The 16,246-nt window shown below is 40.6% G+C and overlaps 1 long non-coding RNA gene across 1 annotated transcript; it reads left to right on the top strand.

Annotated features, from left to right (window-relative positions):
- Window positions 1-5,278, top strand: LOC137268212 (uncharacterized). Its single transcript, XR_010955023.1, has 3 exons — window positions 1-104; window positions 3,843-3,916; window positions 5,033-5,278. It is a non-coding gene; the product is annotated as an uncharacterized lncRNA (long non-coding RNA).
- The last annotated feature ends 10,968 nt before the right edge of the window (window positions 5,279-16,246 follow it).

Genomic DNA, 16,246 nt, shown 5'->3' with positions numbered 1-16,246 from the left:
AACCTCCCTTTGTATTTACGTTGCCACTAGCTCACTTGTCAGAAGCCACACGCACATTTGGCTACGAAGGTGTGGAACTAACAAAAGCATAAACTGACTATTAGGTAATCGGACATTTACGTTCTGTTATAAGCATACCCTGCATTTCGTCCTATAATCTATCATTTTCGGGAAATGTGACCACACTCTCTTCCCTGAGTTAAGACCAACCAGGATCAAGTTATCAAGTTAGCTGGCAAGTAACGCCAGATATTGCTGAGTTAATGTCAGTATGGTAACTATTACTACCTGACATGCAACATTTATTCTCGTAAAGGTTTATTTTACGTTTTCTTACCTTCTATCACATTTTTGGTGTATAGCAAAAACACCGAGAAGCCGCACTGAAAACGGTACAGGCGCACATGTTCTTCTAAACTACTTTGCTCACTCGATCGTTACATCTACTATAATACCTCATGTTCTATTCTTATCTATGAAAACGGCTTGGGCAGATTACACTGCAACCTTATTGGAACAATCAACATGTGTTGAGGAATTTCTGACATTTCCTTTGTGGTTCAACAACAAACTAATGACTGGTAATCAAACACCTTCCTACACAGATTGGTACAAGAAAGGAGTAAGGTCAGTCAAAGATCTACTGGATAAAGATGGAAAATATTTAGATTTTAATGAATTTGTAACTAAATTTCATTGCAATGCCAATTTCTTATCCTATCAAAGTATGATCAGTTGTGTTAAACACCTGCAAAAATATTACAATCTTGCTACCCTTAATTCAGGCCACATAACATTAGAACTGCCTATAGCACCTTACTACATTCATAAACTGCCACAGTCTGTGGGAAGCAAGTTGTTTTATATCACTCTTCTCCAGTCAAAATCCAAGAAATCAGCCTCAAATTTAAAATGGGAAACCATACTTGAATCTAACACTGATGAATCAGATTGGAGAACTTACAATATTCTTCCATTCAGATGTACACAAAGTACAGAATTAAGATGGTTCCAAATGAAAATTATTAACAATATCTTAGGCACGAACTATTATCAACATAAAATAAACGCCAGTAGCTATTGTAAAATTTCCAATGAAACTATTTTACAACTTTTTTTGGGACTGCAATGTGATAAATAGACTTTGGAAGGAAATTGAAGATTGGCTCATGTCTGATGCTGGAAAAAGAATTAAACTTACCCCACAAACCATACTATTTGGATTAAAGGAAAATCGAAATGATCCTTTGAATATAATTTTGCTTCATACTAAACAAACAATCTTTCGCAACCGAAAATATGGAATAATACCAGACCAAAAGAACATCTTTAGAATCTGCTGCCAGTACTATTATCTTTCAAAATGTATAGCATTTACAACTTGCTCATGTGATAAGTTTACAAAATTTTGGCCATCCCTACATACCGTATTTGCCTAGTAATGCACAACCTGCTTGGATATAGTCCATATCTAACACTGAACTTAAGCAAAGACTGTAGAGCAATATACTTGTATGTTTATGACATTAACACCATCACATACCTGTGAATACATATCAGGGCTTGATTTAATGCTTTGTTGCTAGCACTGGCACTAATTTTACGGAACGAACCTACTTATGAGTCTAACCTGCACAATGTGCAAGTCAGTCTGTGAGAAATACATCAGCATGAAGTCGAACATTATAAGCATACAGTTTTGAAATTTGGATGGTGCGGCTGAGATCTTGTCATAGGCTACACCCGCCTGGTGCAAGCAGGATAGCAATATTTGAATCCAGCCCTGTATACGCTTCCGTTTTGTCGATAACAACATATAACATGTGACCTGTACCCTGAAAAAATGTGCAAATAAAAAAAAAAAATTCATTCCCTCATCCATTTCACTTTACAAAACATATGGTTTGGTTTGGTACTCTACACCGAAATACATTACTAAACCACATCATCATTGCAGCCAAAGGACACATTTACATATGTAGTATTAAGAATATACTTCCTGATATAACTTCATTTACAAAAACCCTAAAAGAAACATTCTTTGTAGAGAAACATATATGCAAAAAAAATTAATAAGATAGATCATTTCAATCATAAATGGGGCCCTCTTTTCCCAGTGCTTGGATAAATTTGAATCTTTCTATATATCTGTCATATATCACCTATATCAACCAGTATATGTCTATTATCATAATGTTGATATGATTTCTGTATATCATCCATCGATATGTACCTGTGCTTTGTACTATGTGTAATCACATGAACCAATAAAAAAAACAAAACAAAACAAAAAAACAAAAAAACTCTGCCTCAGAACAATCTTGAAACAGGTCAGCTGTGTTTGAACGGACTGTACACAGAGACACCAGATTACAGACACTGTTTAACGGGTCGGTCGGATTAAGGACGAAAGGGTACTCCGGAACGAAAACTTACTTTTCATTTAAATTTGTTTTGAAAATTTCTATCTCTGACCACTTTAGACTGTCCACATTGTATAAGTATGGTCTTGCTGCAAGTTATACGATCATTCAATTCGCTGTCCCATTTATCACAGACATTGGGAACGTTATTTTCAGATATGAAATTATCATGAGATATTCTTAAGCCTTTGCAATTGCTTTTACCTGGTTTGTAAAGGAATAACTACAAATTAAGTATATTTGTGACAGGCATGATTTCCTTAGGCTTCTGTGCAGAGAAAGGGACAGCCAGGTGTTCGAGGAACACGTGCACACGTTCCGACAGACTTATATATTCATTAACCTGTGCTGTGCTATCTTCATGCTTTCTCCCACACATGGCTGTACCTTTCTCTGCACTCCTCTCTCGTAATAAATAGTGAACTGTGTCAATATTTTAATGATACTTTGTAAAACGACTTTTTCATATTTAGGACAAAATTCTGCAAAAGCATCACAGAGTTGGTATGCTGTTTTAATTATGATCAGCTTTTCATTGAGTATGTTATGTTTATTGATTTTCGAGTTAGATTGCAAGTCCCCAGTCCGCTTTTGAGCCAAACGGACTATAGTTCTATCCAGACTCCGACTCCGACTCGTCTATCTAAAACTGCAGACAGATAACACAACAACAACAACACAACAGAGGATAACTATATTTCATTCCGAGTGCAGAATATTTGGACAGAAAAATTTAATGTGAACGTTATCTTCGATGTACATATCCACACAACAGATATGCTTTTTGTCACCAACTTGTTGTGATAACCAAGTCCATGCGAAACACTAGTAGTGGCAGTACGTCAACACCGTGTTCAGTACGATATTACAAGGTTGAGCATATATGGATACGTTTGTAAAATTCGTATTCGTCATTTGGGATAGAGGTTTCTACCTGTGAAACATGAACAAGTTTGCAGCTGTCAATATGTAAAATGCTGGTCTTCTACAAATTTCACTGATTTGGTAGAGCAAGACAGGACGAAAAGAACAAGTAATCCTTCCCCTCTGAGACTGATCTGACTCAGGTGACAGTACCCTCCGACTATCCGACAGAGGCTCCTAAAGGTCCAGGGTACATTGCTGTCTCTCCAGACAAATATGGCTTCATCGGCACTGTGGGTCTTGGACTGGATTTCCCACGTCCTATCTTTCTCGGTCAACCCTAGGCCTTCTTCTTCCATGGAAGATTGGTGATGTCGATGTTTCCACCTTGAAAACGAGAACGGGCAACAACAACCATTCTATTTCCTACATAACCTCTGCCTTTGCCATGAAGATAAGATATGAGAAAACGGTCCTGGTAGCCATGGTGATAGGCCTTGAATAAACCCAGGGAGCGTCCGTGATATAAAGATTGGTTGTTTGTATATGTTTCAGTTGGACGTCCTGTCGTTTGAAAACTATGAAGTTGGCGATTGCGTGTGTGCTTCTTCTGTGCTTGACAGCCGCGAGTAAGTACCAGACATGTTAGAGACTCAGACTGATGTGTTGTGGATGTCGTTGTGCACAGGTATGGTGGTTGGATTGTTTGATTGTTTGTGTTTTAACGCCGTACGTGGGTTCGTAAATAATCCAGACGCGATCAGGCAGTCGAGTAATTGACAAGAGTGCCAATCTATGAGTTGTGTTTTCAACCCCATGTCTTGTAGATGTAGGTGGGTTCGAATCCCATAGTAGCAGTGATAATACTTGACATTACGCCTATGATAAAACATGAAACAAGACTCGTCCTGCATGTTTCGGGTTCTCGTACCACCACAAACAAAAAATGAGTGAATGAGTGAGTTAATATTTAATGTCACCCCGGCAATATTGCAGCCATATCGTGACGAGAACAGTTAACACTGAAAAGGACTATATGTATATTATAAAAACCTGTCCACGAAGGACAGTAAAACAACTAGAATATCACAATTTGACTTAAAACTAGTGTGGAAAGTTAAAACTAATATCACTATTTAGACAATGCAATATAAAAAACAGACCATAGATCGCCTACAACAGAAGGAAGATCACCATACTAGGGACCATGGGGACTTACAGTACTTTTGCTACCTACATGGACCCCACTTGGATTTACACCATCCCGTTGCTGGCGATTGTAGATGTTAGCCAAAATTAAAACAACAAGAATACTACTTCTAAAAAGCCTGGTAAGTTAAGGTTGACTTGAAAGTCTTGGGATTTACGTACCCTCTCGGGTGGACGATACTTTTTGCAATACTTCAACCCCCTTTGAGGGTACAGTCATAAAAGGAAAAGGGAAAAGAAATGGAAATACACGGCGGTGCTAAAACTCATGTAACAAAACCCACGTAACAAAACCCATGTAGTAAAACCCACGTAAGAAAACCTACTCATTACACGAATAGCAGAGGAGGACTGACGTGTAGTTAAAGGTGTGTGCTGATTACTGGTTTCCACGTCTATGTTAAAATCAGCATAAAACCTTTTCCTTCGCCTAACGTCTAATGCATTAATAGCGTTGAAATATTGCTGAAAGTGACTGTCCTTACGTGGTAAATTATGCCCTGAACATAATGATTCATACCATCCCTCTGTTGCAGACTGCCTCTTTCTAGACAGCGCATGTCACAAGAACGGTGGGGCCTGCCGTAGCATTGCCTCTAACGAGGTCTGTTTCGGAAAGCAGACTTTGGACGACTGTGGCGGCAGGTTCTTCTACTGCTGCGTGCCCAACATCAACATCGGCAAGTAACAAGCCGCAACATGATCAGTTACTGAACGATGTCAAAGAGCTTCAGCCGTATCCGCTCATATTTAATTAGAAAATAAAACATTCGATAATCACACTCTGTTCGTAACTATTAATGTGTTGACTCTCCGGATTGGTGAGTGAGTGAGTGAAGTTATTTACTGTGTGTGTCGCCTATTCATCCTCCCACACTGCGGTTGTAGTGTGAATTTGATAAATATCAAGTTGATGACTGGATTGTTTGAACAGATTTGTTCACTGACTGGCGGTGTTTTGCCGAGTGCGGCATAAGACAACAGCACTGTATTATACACTACAAAACACCGCCAATCCTGAAATTATAAAACTTCCGGATTAATGAATAACTTCTCAAAAGTTTGATATTTCCTTTTTGTATACACTCGTTCCATCCTGTGACCTTTTTTAATTGGCTGATTCTGAGACGGGTACATCATAGATATTTGATTGTGATTTAACATCAAGATCCAAGAACGAGTGGCTGGAATGTTTTCATAGCATTTTCATCGGTACTAGGCAAAGTATACGTCACCAGAACAACGCCCATCGTTACATTTCACGTACGAAACCTAAGCAGTTTTAAAACAGGAAAATCGTCGGGCGAAATGTAAACAATGACACGCATACTCAAATTTCAACAACACAGACATGTGCGCTGATATTTCGTGTCAGCTCGATATTGTCACGAAAAAGTCCACGCGAAACATGAATCTGAACGCCTTCATTGATCTCATACAGTTATCATCTTTATTTTAGCAATTTTGGTGACGAAAATATCTCTGATTTATCTGGTTCAGGCTTTATTGCTAACAGACTCCCGCAACGTGGCTGGAATAATGCTACGTGCAGATTGGTGCTCATGCTGTTGATCACTGAACTGTCTGGTCCAGGGTCGATTGGTTACGGACCGCCGCAGTATAGCTGGAAAATCGCTGAGTGCGGCGTAAACATAAGCTCACGCACTCACTCTTGATTTTGAGTACTATCACCATCCTTTTTGGTCTCCACACAGGTGGGTGTGAGTGTGATACCACCAGCAATAACGTTCCTTTCACAGCAAGCTGACACTTTTAGAAACAGTGGTAAACCATTCTCACTTCCTTATCTTATTATTACTGGTAAACTGGAATACTTTTAGAAACAGTGTTAAACCAAACTCACTTATCTTGTTATTACTGATAAACTGGAATACTTTTAGAAACAGCGTTAAACCAAACTTACTCACTTACCTTGTGGGGAAACTGAAATTCGTTTAGAGGCAGGGTTGTTGTCCATAAAGTGCAGTATCTTTAGGAGCAGTGTTCATATAGGATCATGACTGGAACCATGAATACGTGAGTGAGTGAGTTGAGTTTTATACGACTTTAAGCAATATTCCATCACCGCTACAGTGGGCAACACAAGAAATTGGCTTCACACATTGTACGTAAGTGGGGAATCGAATCCTGGCCTTGGCGTGACGTTTACCACTGGATTACCCCACTTCCAGTGGAACTATCACTCTATCAGGGTTAATAGTTTTCAATATTGTTCGAGGTTTTTAATCTCAACGTCTAATGAATATACTGAAAATAATCTAGGCCTTGACACTTTGATATAGCTGACAGTTGTGGTCCGATATATTTTAATAACTGACTACAGGAAAACAAAATGGAGTCATTGTGTTAATTGTCTGCTCTGCACATGTGAGTGAGTTCAGTTTTACGCCGTACTGAACAATATTCCACCTATATGGCGGCGGTCTGTAAATAACCAGACCAGACAATCCAGTGGTCTACAGCATGAGCATCGATCTGTGCCTTCGGGTACCGATGACATGTGTCAACCAAGTCAGCGAGCCTGACTACCCGATCCTGTTAGTCGCCTCTTACGACAAGCATAGTCGCCTTTTATGGCAAGCATGAGTTAGCGAAGGCCTGTTCTATCCCGGACATTCACAGGTCGCTCTTTATTTGTAAAATGTCAGCATTAAATAAGTAATGTACTGGCAAGGCACGTGATAAGATATCCGAATCCGTGTAGGTCCCTTGAAATCAAACGTATTTGACAGTTGTAGTTCGTGTACCCGCCACCCATTGCCTACTCATCACATCACCAGTGAGCCTGTGAATACGTTCCGGAGCCAACTGACGACTTATCAAGAATGCCCGTTATGTAGTGCAGGCTACAACGAAGTTCCGCACAGTCACACCAATGCCAACGTGTAGTCTCAGGAGACACATCCCCACACCATAAAGGAGTCCCCACCAAAGGGAGCAGTAGGATAAATGTTCCTCGGCACATAAGCTTGAGGGGGCGCGGTGGGCAAGCTGTCTAAGCAATCTAGCAATCCAGCGAGCTTGAGGTGTAGGGATTGAGCCCACCTGTGACGTGCAGTAAAGTTTGACAAAGAACTGAGTATGTGTCCCGGACCACCCAGCTGTGAATGTGTAGCTCGTAAGGATGGGAAATACACATCAACTCATCATCATTTTGGGTTTTATAACAGATAACATGAACAAGGTAACTTTAGAATTATGTCAGCCAGGATAACGACGTGGTTGTTATTCATTCTTTGAATTGTGGCACGGACTTCTCGCCCCACGTGGCTGGTATCTGTCTTCCTGTGATGTATTTCAGCGGGCTGACCCTTCCGTTGAAACCGACGATAGCGAAAATGACGGGGATCGGATTGGAGGTCTTGCTAATCCAATAAACTGGGCAGAAATGTCTACTCAGGTTGAAGTTGCTGAACATTCACTTTCATCCAATACAAAACTCCAAAGGCCAATGGATTAGGGCCAGCAGTTCCTTGTTTCTGTGCGATCTATGTTGGTAGTTGACCCGTTCTTGAGAGGTATAGGTGGATACTTGACGAAACCTCTGACAAATGACAGGTGACTGATTTGCGACACAGAAGAGGTTTGAAGGAAATTACACCAAGCAATTCTATCAAAATTCAGTATTTTCACAAAGTCATACTTTTTAAATGAGAAACGTAAATAATAAACTGATACATTCAATGCCTCTTGTTACGTTTCCCCGATTGTCATTCTATTTCCTAATTAGCCTGTGTCTTTGTCAGGAAGATAGGATATGCTTAAACGGTTCTGGTAGCCACAGTGATAGACATGGAATAAACGTAAGGAGTGTCATTGATACAAAACTTCGTTGCTTGTACATGTTTTAGTTGGAGGGAACCATGACGCCGGCGATTGCATGTGTGCTTATTCTGTGCTTGGCAGCTGCGAGTAAGTACCAGACATGTGGGAGACTCAGATTGATGTGTTGTGTTCAAAGCTGTTGAGCACAATAAACGCCACTTATGATGGTTTGTTTGTTCGTTTGTTCTTTAACGCCGTGCACAGGAATATTCCAGCTGTGTATTCACAGCCAAAATCAAAACATTAGATAACTGTACATGAATCAGTTTTTCATGTGTTCGAATCTGGATCTTGCAGACTGGTGTGGTGGGTTGAAATCCCATGGTCACACTGACTATGATCCTTGGTAATGCACCCATGAAAACACTTGTTCTGCGTCATTTCCATGTTTTCGTTCCAACTTAAAGGGTAAGAGGTGGAATAATCGAAATGGACAGCATGTTAAAACCCACGTCACAAGAAAGGGGTGCTGTGCGACACCGATCTTATATTATTTTGTTCACAATGTGCTTGATACTCCTTTATGCTTATATTTTACGCTTTCCACGCATAAATTGTCTAGTGTGGCACATTGGCCATCTGACCTGGTGTTTGTATACTCTGTCAAAAAAGAAACGCACAGGTGAAAATTCAGTAATGTAAACACTTTGTTTCATTTGTCAATAATGATAGAAATAATGATCGTACAAACATCAAATTTCACTTGTGTGATGTGAACAGTCACTGTTACAAGGTACACATGAAAAATGTTTCTGGAAACGTTACACTCGACGTACAGATGGCGTGAAAGTCAGTATCTGTTGTGACCGCCTTGAGCATTCAACACTGTTTGGCAACGCCTAGGCATAGACGTGATCAGTCTCTGAATCCGTGCTTGGGGTATCCTGGTCCATTCCCCCTGCAAGGCGTGAGACAGTTGTTGCAGTGTTTGAGGTTGAGGCTGACGTCGTAGGACACCTTTACCCATCCTCGATATCTCCAGGGTATACGCTCCGATAAGTCTCCACTATACCCTGGACGCATCTACGGCTCTGCCAGATAAATTTATTACCCCCCTTTGCTGGCTCCGCCCTCTCACAGTAGCCAATCAGCTAGGCCGCCGTTATAACAGAGCTTGCCATTGTCAACAAAGGTAGCGGTCGCAACTGCAAAGGTTTGCCCACAGTGCGTCCCAGATTTTAGGGAAATCATACAAACAAATTGACAGGTCCGAAACTTTAAAACAACATATGCAAGAACGCCTTCTACCTCTTCCAGAGAACCTCTGCGTTGTTTCTGTTGCCAAGTATAATCGGTTAAATAATTCAAAAAACGAAAGTGAGTTGTGATTGGTTCAGCTCAACTTCCCAGCGTAGACACCTGACTGGATGAAAAGACAGTCAAGGGAGGTAATAAATTTATCTGGTAGAGCCGTAGATGCGTCCAGGGTATAGTGGAGACTTATCGGAGCGTATACCCTGGATATATCGAGGATGACCTTTACCAAGCTGGTCCCACAAATGTTCATTTGGATTGAGATCGGGTGATTTTGAAGGCCAGGGTAGAACTGTGATGTTCTGATTCCTCAGATAGTCCATGGTGATTCGTGCCACGTGCGGCCTGGCGTTGTCCTGCTGGAAAACGTGACATTGAGGGTCGAAAACTGGAAGCAAGTGACGTTGCAGAACTTCGTCCCTACAACGAATTGCTGTCAGGTTTCCCCGGACGTCTACCAAATCACTCCTCATGTTGTAGGAAATGTTCCCCCACACTATAACACGCCCTCCTCCGAATCTATCCGCTTCAACTACACAATTACGGGCCTGTAGACCCTCGTCCTACCATCGTGTTTTCGGAGTTGAAAACGAGACTCGTCGCTGAACCAAATCCGCTGCCAGTGTCTCCAATTCCATCTCTGGACGTTCCTGCACCATCGAACACGTGCTTGTCGATGATGACGTCGTAGTGTGCATCGTAGTGGTCGTCGAGGGCGTATCCCATGCTGTCTGAGTCGATTTCTGATGGTCTGTGCGGAGACGCGGCGAAGACCTGGGACCTTTCCTGCTGTGTGTGTTACTGGGACGGTCCGGTTACGCAGGTGGAATAACCGGATGTACCGATCCTGCGCTGCATTGGTAACGCGTGGTCTACCACTCAGAGGTCGGTCGCGGGTCGATCCCAGTTGATTGTAGCGCCTCCATAAACGGGAAATGGTTGTATGATGAACCATTAACGTTACTTGCGACAGATGACTGTGATTCGCCAGCTTCTAGACATCCGATGGCGATGTTCCTGTCAGTTGCACTTAATCTTGGCATTTTCATTTCGTCGCTGAATGTCGTTGCACGCTAATTGAAAAGTGTTCACTGCCTTCCTTATATACCCTGCATGCTGGTGCATTTATACAGCAATTTTCACGTGCTTAGCGCAAAAAGTTTAATTTCCACGTGCAAATTTCATGAATCATATTAATTTCTCCTTCAAACATCACTATTTCGTGAAAGGATGTGTGTAAGGTTTGATTTGCATAAAAATACAATAAAGTGAATTTGAAATTTTATTATCACCTGTGCGTTTCTTTTTTGACAGAGTATATTTTAAGTCTTTGAAGGGCATATATTTTACTACCTTAATTTACCACTGACATTTTGGACATACATCCACGAGACACATAAATAAACTATTATTTTGTCTGTCTGTCTTTCTGTCTGTCTGTCTTATAGTATTAGATGTGGCTAATTACTGAAGTCCAAATCAGTTTCACATGTCACCGTTTCCCAACTGTGTAGATGCTCATGTTCTCGGTTGTTTGGTCACAGACCGACGCCCTATAGCTGGAACATGCTGACTACGGCATTAAACAAGAAACCAACACGGCGTGGTGAGGTGAGTTGAGTTGAGGTACTGTATGTGCAGCCCATTCATGTTGTTCCCCTGCCACACTGCAGATGTGAGATATTTGATAAATGTGTTCATCCAGTTGATCACTGGATTGTTTGGTCCAAATTCCATCATTTACTGAATGGCACCATTTTGTCGAGAGAGGCATAAACGATGTCCAAACAAACAAGAAAACAAACAAACAAACAGTGTAGTTAGTCACAAAGAGTGTAACAACTAGCTGTTGTGATATACAACAAAACCCCGTCAATCTGGAGAGTACTCTTACCTGCATAACGTCCGGAGTAATGTTTGATATTTCCTTTTCGTATATTTGTAATATTTTCAAGCTGGCTAATTCTGAGATAGGTAAATGATGTTGTCACGGACACCTTGCATCATCGCTATTTGATCATGATTCATGAACACAAGTTCGGGTACTTCCGGTTTGTAGTTCCGTTGACAACAGCAATTGTAGGCGTGTTGCAGGTGGGTCCATGTCAACGTTTACTGGAAACGTGAACGGAAATATTGGTGAATGTAACTTCATGTTTAAACTGACAGTTGCACATTCATTAAGTCTGTCCATGAAAACGAGAAATGGTATACAAAACGACAGCGAGTTAACCTGGGACATCCAGGACCATGTGAGATATTTTATGTATGCTTCACATTTTCACGCTCAACAATTTCAATCGATACATAAGTTATGTCAGCCAGTCAAGACTTGGAGCAAACGGACAAGATTTTTCTCACAAATTGACAATGAATTCTTTGTTTAGGGATTAACGTAAATGTATTTAACTTACATCTTTGTACGTTCAACCGTTCAGGTAAGTTCTTTCATAAATGCGTACATGGTGCTCAAACTTCAGCATCTCCAAAAAAGCCATATTTTCTCTATGAGAAACACGAATTAGCTGACAAATCACTGCTTCTTGCTACGTTTCCCACGATTGCAATTCTATTTCAAAAATAATTTGTGCCCTTGTCAGGAAGATAAGATATGAGTAATGGGTCCTGGTTGCCATAGTGATTGACCTGGAATAAACTTGGGAAGTGTCAGTGGCTGTTTGAACTTACTTTAGCTGGAGGTCTTGTCGTTTTGAGAACCATGAAGTTGGCGACTGCGTGTGTGCTTTTTCTTTGCTTGGCAGCAGCGAGTAAGTGTCATACACGAGAGAGATTCAGACTGATATGTTGTGCACAGAACTGTTGAACACAATAAATTGTGTTAAATGCCGCATTCAGTAATATTCCAGCATTATGGCGGCAGACCGTAAATAATCCAGACTAGATCATTTAATCGACTTCCTGGCAACAAGAGCACCTTGTGTTAACATTGGTATACGATGACATGTGTGAACTAGGTCAGCTAGATCCAGTTGTCACCTCTTACGACATGCAGGTTTACTGAAGACTAGTCCTAACCCGTATCACCCGGGCTACCACGTATAATGGTATTGTGCTACACCCAGGGAGCCTACATACAGGGGGAGAAGAAACTCCTCGAAAAGCCGCTGAACGTATGTCTCGGGTCGTTAGCCAATATGGTGGCAGCGTAGTATTTAAGATTGAGCCCGTTTTTTTTCAACAGCTGATTAAGTTCGCTGAGTGTTGTAACAATTGAAATCCAACATGTAGAAGATAGGTTAACTATTTTGTCACTTCAGTTTGTCAAATAATTGGTGTTAGTGTCCGTATTAGGACAGCAGATTTGTAGTAAAGTTTCAAGTCGGTAAGTTATAGCTCACTGACTTCTATTCTCGATTCACCGCGAAGATAGACTAAATTGTGCCGATAAAAACTTCTTTCACACATTCGTTTAATTTTTAGAAGGAGAACATACCTTTAGTTGATAGTTATTTGCAAGCAATACACCTTTAATTCATATGAGGGGAATATACTATCAGGTGAAATGTGTTTGCAAGTAATAGTGATATTTTCATGATCTAAAAAAGAATGTTAGTGTGTATTTCGGGTGTGTGAAAAATATGACATATTGCCGATCTGATCTGATTCGCCATTGATGCTTGAGGGCTATAGTTCCATAACTTCTTTCTTTCTTGTTGATCTTATTATTTGACAAAACTGGAAAGATATTTTAGAACGCTTTGTGAGAGTTTTTGCACTTTATTTTTGAGGGCAGTGTGACAGTGTGAGTTATCATTTTGTTAATGTCCTTTACATTCCCCACAATAAGATATCTGAATTAACAGTAAATGTAAACAAAAATGTTTCAAAGTCGATTTTTGAAAAGGATAGCTGATGTTAACACGTATTCTCGCGATACTTTTGCGTTCTTTAACATGTTTTGGGAGGGACGGCCGCAATGTATCATTTATTCTTTCATTCATTCACATATGCACGTCTTTCTTTTATTCAATTCTTTATTTCGTTCATTCATTCACATAATTCTTGCTCTTAATGCTTACTATAATTCATTCATTCATTCATTTTAAAAATCCGACTGATACAATAAACTGACTGAAGTTCTGTTAAACCAGGGATAATCTACAACGTATATGCATGTACTCTGTGTGGTCTCCCTGCTTAAACACAACTGACGTTGCACTGGGAACGAGTCAGGTCACTGTGTGCTTTGGAGCATGACGAGGCACACGTTAATTAGTACAAATGGTAAAGAAAGCAAGCGAGGGACCTATCCCTGTTGTAGAGTATCCTTGGTGACACTGAATTTAAGATACGGCCATACAAGATGCATCCGGTGATGATGTCTTTGAAATCGTCGATTAAAAAATAATTCCTGCTACAAAATGATGGCAACTTCAGACTTCCATGTTGTGATACGACACACACGTGCCTAAATTGATGGATGAAAGAGTTTGGTTGAATTCGAGAAACTCATTTAAATGAAATGGTGCTCTGTTTGAAGAGGAATTCTTTATTGTGTTTTGGACCTCCTAACGTCTGCGGTTGGCGACTTTTCTCCAGTAACATTCTGAGAATGGTTTTAATTTTGGGGTCAAATCTAGTGTTTGGATATGTGCCTTCCTTGTTTGCAGTTTAGAACCACATACTCGCAAACACTAGGTTCACAACGCAGGCGTGTCGTCTTGTGCAGGTTGTGTGCAGGTTGCGTGCAGGTTGTGTGCAATATTGGTTGATATTCAAAACTAAAATTTGAAAAACATACTGTACACGGATCAGTTTTTCATAGGTTCGAATCAAGATCTTATAGACAGGTGTCATAGTCACAGTGATTATGGTCTTTGGTATCACGCCTCTGAAACCGCTTGTACTGCGTCACTGAGAGTATCAACGCATGATTCGAGGTGTAATAATCCAAATGTGATGTTAAAACCCATGTAGTGAGTTAGTGAGTTAATATTTAACGTCACACATCGTGACGAGAACATACGTAACGTAAAAAACGAAATACTAAAACCGACTTGTAATAATTAAGGAAGTGTCCAACCCTGTGTTACATGCCGTACTATACCGACTGTGTTTATCCATGTTTATGCCGTCGATCACTGGATTGCCTTGTCTAGACTGGACTTACGACCTGCTGCCATATAGTAGTACCTCGAATATTGAGTATGGTGTTAACCAACCAACGAACGAACTAACCAACCAACCAAATCTGTGTTAAAAGCGACATAGAACCAATCCTTATTCTCCTGGTTTCTAAAGAATTGACAACTGTTTAAATATTGCTACGGTGAACATGCTTACTCGCGCTGTTATAACTTAAATATAAAGCTATAATTATGTATACCACCTTCTGTTGCAGACTGCTTCGTTCTAAACAGTGCCTGTCACAAGAACGGCGGGATCTGCTACAGCATAAACGCCGCTGTGTTCTGTGGTGGGAAGCGCACTTTGGACGACTGTGGCGGCAGATTCTTCTACTGCTGCATACCCAACGTCAACATCGGCGATTTGACTTCCGGTTAAGTGCTCGCTCTCGAGAGAACGATAAGACTGATAACTGTGACTGTAAAAACTCTCGATGTGAAGAGAGAATTTTAAAATATCTAAAAAGAAACTAAACTAATAGTGGATGTCTCGTTGTTTCTCTTGGTGTTGTTTTTCACTGGAAGACCCAGTGTCAGGTCGCTCGTGCTGATATGGAAAAGTGACTCCCAATCTCCCAAGCGTTGTCTGGTACCGGGGGACATTCGTCTGACTGCAGGACAATTTTGTCCAAAAACTACTTTTGAAGCCAATGTAGGCTCGTCACGCCGAAAAAACCGGGGTCGATTACCCAGACGGATGTGACGTGTGAACCCCGTTTCAAAGAGACACAGATGATGACATCTGTCTGACGAAACGTCTGAATAATTTGTCAGTGAATGATTTGAAAGATATTTGTATGTTCATACACCCCAGTATAATTACATGTTGACTTATTATCCCCTGGCATGTAATGCGGGGGAATACAGTCGACGCCTTGTCTGTCTCACCATCCGCCTGTCCGTAATCATTTTGTTTCCCGGAGCATAACTCAGAAACCGTTCTATATTTTTAGACCAAACTTGATAGATATAATAATATCAACCTATTGTTGTGTCTTTTGCTATTTACAGAGTTTTGGCACTTTTTAATTTTTTTTGTTTTTCCATGAAACGTTTTGGTGTTAGTCTAATGGTGGGGTGGGCTTCGTTTCCGGAGCAGAACTAAAAAAAAAAATTATATTTTTGTGCAAAACTTGGTAGATATATCAGTCAGAAGCTAAAGTGGTGCCTCTTGCATTTTACGGACTTAGTCTCAAAGTGGAGGATTGGTTTCCGGAGCAGAACTCAAAAAACGTTCAATATTTTTCTGCAAAACATATGGCGGGTGAGACAGAAATTAAGACAGTCCAGAATAAAGCACTACTTTCAGGCTCCGGTATGTCCACAATGAAACACGAACTGAAGCGTATCGTATGAGCAGGCAAGTTCACAGCTTCATGCTGCTCCTTCACGATAAACCCTATAAACCTATAAACCTATAAACCTATGCTCTTAGCATGGAGATTCGATATGACTGAAGGAATCATTTCTGGAATCAGATCCATGTAGAGTTACCTAAAATAC

Source organism: Haliotis asinina, chromosome 16 (genome assembly GCF_037392515.1).
Source record: "Haliotis asinina isolate JCU_RB_2024 chromosome 16, JCU_Hal_asi_v2, whole genome shotgun sequence".
NCBI classification, from domain to species: Eukaryota; Metazoa; Mollusca; class Gastropoda; order Lepetellida; family Haliotidae; genus Haliotis; species Haliotis asinina.
This window is presented reverse-complemented; position numbering and strand designations above follow the sequence as displayed.